At 32.6% G+C, this 9,463-nt stretch overlaps 1 pseudogene; it reads left to right on the forward strand.

The window, feature by feature from the left end:
* The first annotated feature begins 3,186 nt into the window (after nt 1-3,186).
* On the forward strand, nt 3,187-8,293 carry LOC127143832 (uncharacterized; annotated as a pseudogene).
* Nucleotides 8,294-9,463: the final 1,170 nt, after the last annotated feature.

Consider the following 9,463-nt stretch of genomic DNA (forward strand, 5'->3'; position numbering starts at 1 on the left):
ATGGATATAGAAAGTAAAGTTTGGGTATACAAATGATATTGAGAAAATACACATTAAGGAGCATAGAAAGGATTATCAAATAGAATTAAGTTATGAGGCAGTAGGAAAGGAAGAAAAGTGAAAGTGGAAAGGGCAAATACCAAAGTAAGAAAGTGGAATAAGAAAATACAAAAACAAAAGACAAAAAAAACAAGAAAAGTGAGAAGGCGGTGATGATTATTGATTTTGTTTTTAGCAGAGGATTATACCAAAAAGTTTGTATTACCCATCATTTCCCTTGAGCCAGACTAGGGTAATGATGGGTAGTAAAAACTTTTTGGTACCATCATTTTCTAAAAACCAAATCAATACTCATCAATGTCTTCTCAATTTTCTTGTTTTTTTCTTGTCTTTTATTTTGATATTTTCTTTGTCCACTTTCTTATTATGACTAAGAGTGAGCTTAGCCAATTGGATTAAGTTTTTATTTAAGGGATAACGTGATTTGTTGGAGACAAGTATATAGTAAAATAAGTTTTGCTAGATAAATGAAATTGGAAAAAATCAAATAGAGGATTATAAACGACACAAAAAAAGGGTAAGGATGTGCGAGTTTTGGATTAAAGAACTTGTGTCATTGTTTGGTGAAAGGATTATTCAATTTAGTTTGAAGAAAGGTTTGTTCAATTTTAATTAAGTATTGAGTTAGTGCACTAAGATTGAAATTTGTCTACTAACTTAAGTTTTTATTTGAGGGATGGGGTGAATTGCCGTGACATGGATATAAGAAAAAATGTTTGACTATACAAATAAAATTGGAAAGAGACACATAAAGGTTTATAGATGACACAAAATGAAAAGTTAGAATATGAGAGTTCTGGATTGAAATTTGGCATTGGACTTTAAGTTTAGCATAAATAAGTTCTTGCTATTCTTTTGTAGAAATGATTATCAAATTGGATAAGTATTGAGATAATGAACTAAAAGTGAGATTACTCAATTGGATTAAGTTTTTATTTGAGGGATGTGTTGATTTGTCGTTGAAATGAATATAGGAAAAAATGTTTGGTTATAATTGGAAAAGGACACATGGGTGACTATAGATAACAAAAAAAAAAAAAAAACCAAAATAAAAGACAAGAAAAAAGAAGAAGAAAACAAGAAAAGTGAGACGCCTGTGATGAGAATTTTTTTATTGAAGTGTGGCATTGGACAATAAGTATATGATTAAATAACTCTTGCCATTGTTTGGAGAATAGATTATTAAATTTGATTAAATGTTGAGATGGTGCACTAATAGTGAGATTATCCAAATGGATTAAGTTTTTATTTAATTTATGTGTTGATTTGTCGTTGAAATGAATATAGGAAAAAATGTTTGGTTATAATTGGAAAAGGACATTGGGTGACTAGATATAAAAATAAAAAAAAAAGAAAAAAAAAAAGAAGAAGAAGAAGTTTATGTCTAAGAGTTTTTTTATTATATTGTGGCATAGGACTACAAATTTGGGATTAAAGAATTGTCGCCTTTGTTTGAAAAAAGGGTTATCAAATTGGATTAGTGTTGAGATAGTGCACTAAGTGATTATCAAAATTGATTAGTGTTGATACAGTGCACTAAGTGTCAGATAAGCCAATTGAATTATGCTTTTATTTAAGGGGATGGTGAATTGTTGTGGACATTAATATATGAAAAAATATTTGGTTATAAAAATGACATTGGAAAAAGACACATGAAGGACTATAGGCAGCACAATAAGAAAAGTTAGAATATGTGACTTTTGGATTGAAGTGTGACATTGAACTTAAAGTTTAAAATTAAGTATCTTTTGCGATTGTTTGGATAAAAGATTATCAAATTGGATTAGTGATATGATAGTGCAATAAGAGTGAGAGTAGCCAATTGGATTAAGATTTTTTAAATGGATGAGGTGTTTTGCCCCGAGGCATGAATATACGAAAAAAAATTTTGCTACACAAATGATGTTTTAAAAAAACACATGGAGGACTCATAGACAAAACAGAAAAAAGTGAAGATACAAGAGTTTTGGATTGTAGTGTGGCATTGGACTCTTAGTTTAGGATTAAAACCTCTTTTTTAATGATAATATATGAGACTTACAAGAGTATTGTACTAAGGGCAAAGGAACTAGAGGAAATTTAGACAACAAGAAGAAGAAAGTCTAAATAAACAAAGTCAAACAGAAACGTACAGAATAAAGCCTTTACAAGATGAAACAATTGTAGAATGCTTAAAACATAGCAAAAACTTGACCACTCTCGACATTGGACTTAAAGCTCTTAGTGAAGTATGACATTGACATTGGACTCTTAGTTTAGGATTTAAGCCTCATTTTTAATGATATTATATGAGACTAAAAGCTCAAAGTAAAAGAGTATCGTAAGAAGAGCAAAAGAATTGGGGGAATACAAATTAAAGTGAAAACTTAGGCAACAAGAAGAAGAAAGCCTAAACAGACGAAGTCAAACAGAAATGTAATGATCGAAATAAAGCCTTTTCAATACGAAACAACAGTAGAAAGCTAAAGTCATATCAAAAACTTGACAACTCTCTCAAGAGAAGCCCATTTGAATATAATAACTTGCTCATTCATATCTTTAATATGAGAGGAGAACAAGAAGTGCCCAGGAGAAGCAGCTAGTTGCCTTAAAACTTTTCCTGTTAGTGCCATCTAGAACTTAAAGAAAGTCGGATAAAAAACTTCCCTTTGGCAAGCCACAAAAATGGAGACTGAAACATAAAAGTCATATCAAGCAAGCTAATATAAACAACAAAACTTAAATTTATTCATCCATGCAAGAGAAATTTGGATTGAGGAACTCTTGTTATTGTTTGAGGAACCCTCCAATCTTCAATGTTCGACCCCTCCCCTCTAATCAGACGACCTCCAGCCGCTCACCCTCTCCTAGAAGACGCTGGCGACTGTAACTCCGATCCGACCAACTGCACTCACCCTCCTTTTTGGTCTAGGTTCAAAAGTTTTTGCTTTTTTGTTTTTTTTTTTTTTTTTTTTTTTTTGTTTATCAATGTTTGAGGACTGTTTCATATTATGATGGAACTGCTGCCACCAACCGTGTTTTTGTTCATGCTTATACTCTCCCTGCTTCTTTGGTAATGGTCCTGTCTATGCTTCCGATTCTACCTGCTACGATGAAGATCCTAACTCAACATTTGCCGATGCTTCTATGAATTATGATGAGGAGAATGGAGGTTTTAGGTCATGTATGCAGTCTCGTGGGGAAGTTGGTGGAACGTCGTCACCAGAAAATGATAGAAGAAAGATTTTAGAGCTTGAGTTCCCCGATGATGGCTACAATATTGTTTGTTGCATCTTCGGGAGATTAAGAATACTGGTGGTGGTTCAACATTTTATTCGAACCCCAAGGCCAGGCTGAATCATATTCCACACGATGAGAAGGTTGGTTGTTTTATTTGATTCAGAATACAAACTATGTTTTGGGATTTGGGTTGTATTCATAATTATTCGTAATATAGACTGGATACATAAGTTAGCATATCCAGCATTATACTGTGGTTACCTATTTCTGAAAAATAAGCAACATTTTGGGAAGCTTTTGTGTTGTCTCTGGATAAGATTTTTTGCCTTTCGTATAATGGCATTTCTTCGATTGTTTTGTAGGCTTATGACACCTCCAGAATGATTGTTTCTAGAGTGAATGTTGATGTCGCTGAGAACGTCTACAAAGTTGCTTCCAAGATTGTTGGAGTCAGGGTTCAAAATGTTGTTGACCCTGAAATAGTTGCACTTCTTGATGACTGTAATTTATCGTGATTTGGTTCTGAAGGCTTTGTTGTTCAGGCAAACTTGGGTGAAGGTGGGGAGGATGACACAACGAACGATAAGTTTAGTGTGGTGGTTGAGGATGATGATAGAACGGGAGAATGCCTTTTAATTAACAACAAACCTTCTGGTGACCACATTTTTTAGAATGCAGATATGGAACATTTAGAAGAAGCAGGCGATGGCTGGGATGTTTATATGTCACAAACTCGTTGGCTTTTGGACGATCAATCTGACACTGTGAGTTCCCAATCTTTATGCATTGCAGTTCTTTAGAGTTCTGATTCTTTATTAACTTTTTTTGGTTTGTTCTGAATTTTGTACTCTACTTGTTTGGGTTCAGAGTTTCAATTATGGCATAAATATTGAAGAATGCTTTTGTTTGAAAATTTCAGATTGTGGTTTGATTTTTTGTACTTCAAGTATACACCCTCATATTTACTAATAATGATTTTTAATTCCAACTTTCACTCTTTTTTAATACATTTTTAATATCTAAGCTAGGTCTTGAGTAATTTTTTGCCCAGAACTTCTGTTTTTTTAACTGGAGTTACTCTCTGAGGGATCACTTTGTTTTTTTTTTTCACACATCCTGTTTGTATTTAGTCATTTATTGGGCTAATTGACAATAAATCAACAAGGAATTACTAGAGAACGTGAGTGTAGTATTCTGGAATATTTTAGTGGGAGGTTGTGGAAGGTTATGCCTTGAGGAGTAACCCTTACAATTTTTCATCTCAATGATTACGAGCTAGTCATGGGACCAATGATTCCCTTTTCTTCTTTGATTAAGATATTTGTTAACATATTTTCTACCACTACAAGAAATAACATATACGATAGCTAACGAAAAACGTTATAATAGACCTTTTATAGCGTTTTCCGAAAGTCCTGACAGCCCATGTTATTAAAAGTCTGGGGCTTTTTATAACGTTTTTCTGAAGCTATAATGAGTGCTATCGTAGAGTTTGAAGGTATAGCTTATATAGGTTGCTATAATAAGTTTATATAGCTTAAATAATGTGCTATCTTTGATATAATAGCCCTTTTTCGACGCTATAGTATAGTATTTATAGCTATAATTTTCAGTTATAATAGCCTTTTTTCGACGCTATAGTATAGTATTTATAGCTATGATTTTCAGCTATAACATAGGATTTGTAGCTATAATATTAAGTTATAATGTAGTATTTTCAGTTGTAATAAAGCTATAATAATGGTATTTAACTTCCACTCTGATTAATATTGTTGTACTAATCAAGATTACTATCAAACATATCCTCAAGTTTGAAGGGAAAGAGTGGAATAGGAAGCATTTTGAAAGATACAAACTTTCCTTCCATTCATAATGTATTAAAATTACCAAACATAGTAGTCATTCTAAATTTTCCAACTGCACACATTAACAATCAAAATACACATATTAGTAAATAATGTATCAACCATGCACACAAAGTAACCTTCAAAATACAAACAAAGTTCATCATAAGTGTATAAACAAAGTTCGTCGTAGCAGTACAATCTTTAAACCTCTGGTTAAGACGACTCCATTTCATTCACCTACATAAATTTATAAAACATATATTAATTAAACAAGTATAGAAGATCTTTAACAAATGTAGATAAGAAAGATTAGAATTAAACAACATACGAATGATCACTTTATCAGATGGCCATGCAACTGTACTTCCCAAAACTTCTTCAATACATGTCATTTCTGATGTTGGCCTTCACAAATATGCGTTTGGTTTCGTTGCTACATCAACTCATACTCTAAACGCATGTGGACCAATAGGAACATGATGAACCAAAGCAGTTGGATCATTAGAAGACCATCTTCCTTCAGCAACAATCTCTCTCGAGTCATACCAATCTAATAACTTGCACTTAATTTAACTGTTGTTATTGATACTCTGTCAAAAGACAAATATGAGATACTAGAAGAAGAAGATAATGACATCATAAACAATTTTCATCCTATTACAAATAAATTTACCGATGGAGAAGGCATTGGACCAGTTGGAGGAATACTTAGTAACAAGGAGGAAGATTGTAAGTAACAAGCATGACCAAGGAGGAAGATTGTAAGTAACAAGCATGACCGGCCAACAACTATACTGATTACTTAAATTGGAGAATGGGTTAAAATCATCTGTAGCAAGGCCCAACCTAAGATTACGTGGATCCATTAAAAACTCAGACCATTTTTTACCAATTGTTTCCTATGCAACAGAGTCAATGGGATGTCTAATCTTTCCATCAGTACTTTTATAGCTCCAATGTCAACGTAAACTTTCACTAACTTCATTTATTTTAAATATTCGTAAGTCGTGGAATGAAAGAAAAGTATCTTAATACCTTGGCGGGTACACCTTGTTTGATTTGGTTTGTTCGTTCATCAACCTTCCATCTTGAACTTGCATAATGAGGACAACTTTCTAACTTTTCATTCTCATTTCTAAATAGGCAACAATCTTTAACTTCATATTCCTTATTTTCTAACTTCATAAATAGATGTTGAAATAACATTGTCCATTGAGAGCATGTCATGCAAAATCCCCAAAAGGCTAGTGAAGCTTGTATCTGACCAAACCATTAAAAGTTTTCAGTTCGTACAATGCTGCAATTATTGACATGTTTGTATACTTCGTACAACCACTATACAATGGCGTATTTGCCTCTTCCACCTTTTGAGAAAAATTGTTTTCCTTCCTTGATGTAGAATTGTCATGAATGATGTCCTCTTCTCCCATATATGTGCTCTCATAGAAGTTTGTTGCTTCACACATAAAACTATCATCAACTTCATTTTCCATTTCATCTCCTTCACAAACTTCCCCATGATGGTACCAAAAGTTATATGTAGGGTCCATTCCCTTAATGACCAAGTGCTCATATATGATTTGAAAATCACAATGCACCATGTTTCTACAATCTTTACATGCGCATAAAAATTTATTGACATTTGCCTTCCTTTTCTTCACTTCTTGCAGAAAATCCCATGCTCCTTCCATATACTCATTCGTAACACTATTAAATAAAGTTAATTTAGTTAAATATGCATTTGAGGTTAACTCAATATTAAAAGTTAGTTAATTTCATACCGATTTAAATATACCCAATCTTTGTTAAACATTTTTTAGATGTTGGTGCACTTAATTGAATGACCAGTTCAATCGTCAATGACTTGGTCAACAAGCACTACTTTAGAAAAAAGAATATCAAAAGAAGTCAAGGAAGAAATGAAAAGGAACATGGATACTACTCTTATTAATTAATCGTCAAAATAGTAAACTATTTGATACTAAATACATTATTATAAATTTCCTTTATAATAATGTTATCCCTGTTCCATCATGTTATTTTATGACACTTCAGCTAAGGTTTGATCTATTTTTATATAATTTTTTTCAAATAAAGTTGTCCAACTCAGCATAGGTAATGTAGTAATAATGCTTCCACAGTGCCACGTCAACTACAGCTTAGGGTAAAAGTAGTTCGTGATATCATTGTGGTGATTCATAAGAAACTAAACAATGTACATAAATTGTTGTTATTTTATTTTTGAACTTTGAACTCATAATCTAAATATATTAACTAAAACATACTGATCATGTTGCAGTTGTGTAAAAAAGGAAATATATTTCCAGCTTCATTGCCTAACCTAATGATTCAGTCAAGTTTCTAACCTAGAAAGGAAGAAGAAGGCTAACCTCGAATCATTAGGCTTCAAGTGTAATGTCGACGGTGAGTTCCCTTATACAAATAGAGAGACGACCGGCTATCGCACGCAGTGAATGACGATCGAAAAGAAAATATTTTAGGGCTTTATTGCGCGCAGGTTATTTGTTTAATTATTTTAATTATTTTTTTCCTTTTCAATAGCCCAATTTAAAATGGGCTATGTTGGAGGGTTATTAAAAGCCCAATATGTTGTAGTGTGCCAATAGTTATCTGTTAGGATTTTATATTTACCTCACTGTTTTTTATGGATGCAGCTGTTGAACTAGGACTAGCATCTAGCAACAGTGGTGGCATTGATTGTGACGAACCCTGTATAGCCAAAGAGGACGAGTCCCTTGCCCAAAAGCTCAATCATGCCCTTAGCAATCATAGTAAGGATGATTTGGAGCTTGAGCAAGGATGTAAGGCTCCAGCGAATATATTGAGTGGTAAAGGAGTAGAAGATAAAGAGATTTTACAGTCTGCCAGTGATGTAATTCACCGGTGTATGGAATATGCATGCTGAGAAGTATCAAAATGAAGATAATGGCATTAAAGATGAATTTGTATTTGAGGAGAACAGTGTTGAATCTGAAGTTTGGGACTGTGAGACTATTGCCTCTATATGTTCTAATCTCAATAACCATCCTAGGAAGAACATGGCTTCTGAAATGACCAGAAGAAAGAAATTGGCTAAAACTGTTACAAGAGCTCTTAGTTTCATTAATCATGTGATAACACTTCAGGGAAAGAGAAGCTACCGATGAACTTTCTACCTCATGGTCGAAAAGTAGACAGTGAAATATACTAGCTACTTGAGAACTGAACCTCAGAAGAGGAAGTCACATGGTTAGGAGTCCAAGGAAGAGAAGGAGAGAAAGGTAAGCTGGCTTTCCTTATACATTTCTGTTTTCTTTTATTCATGTAGTCTTCAAATATTCGGAGATATCTGTACAGTATTTAGGTCCTGCCATGTCTATATATATTATTACTTTTTCATTAAATAAAACAATTTACCATGTATAATTATATTTGTTCCATAATAATAATGTAAAATGTGGATTTTTCCTAATTTACTTTCGACAAATTATTTTTGGAAACTTTTTCTTTTGCCAAACATAAATTTTTGGTAATTAATTATATTTTGCAGCTTCATTGTTTATTATTTTGTTCTTGCACCTTCCCTTACATTTTAACTTTGAAAAGGTGACTTTTTTTTTTTTTTTGCTACATACTTGATATTAAATGATACTAATTCTCGTATGGTAGAGTTGGGTCTAGGCATACAAATTTTTCTGTCAATACAGGTCCTTTGTGCATGCATCTTCTTCTTTATATGTTAGTTGCAGATGAGGCAATGTATAAGTGTGACTTTTGAATTAAAGTGTGGCATGGGACTTCATGTTTTGGATTAAAGAACTCGTATCATTGTAAAGAATTATCAAATTTGATTAGGTTTTTATTTTAGGGATGTGGTGTTTCGTTGGTTAAATGGATATAGAGAAAAGAAGTTTGGCTATACAAATGACATTGGAAAAAGACACATCGAAGACAATACACGACCTAAAAAGAAAAGTATGGATTGAGGTGTGACATTGTACTTTCAAGTCTTGGATTAAAAAACTCTTGCAATTATTTAAATAAATGATTATCAAATTGGATTAAGTGTTGAGATAGTGCACAAAAAGTTAGATTAGGCTACTAGATTAAGCTTTTATTTATGGTATGAGGTCATTTTCTTTTGACATGGATATAGAAAAAAATGTTTGGTTGTACAATAAAATTGGAAAAAGACACATGTGTGGCAAGAGACGAAAAATTTGGGATTAAAGAACTCTTGTCATTTGTTTGGAGAAATTATCAAATTTGATTAGTGTTGAGATAGTGCTAAGAAAAAATGCGATTAGCCTATTAGATTAAGACTTTATTTAAAGGAT

This window comes from Cucumis melo, chromosome 11 (assembly GCF_025177605.1).
Source record: "Cucumis melo cultivar AY chromosome 11, USDA_Cmelo_AY_1.0, whole genome shotgun sequence".
In the NCBI taxonomy this organism is placed as follows: domain Eukaryota; kingdom Viridiplantae; phylum Streptophyta; class Magnoliopsida; order Cucurbitales; family Cucurbitaceae; genus Cucumis; species Cucumis melo.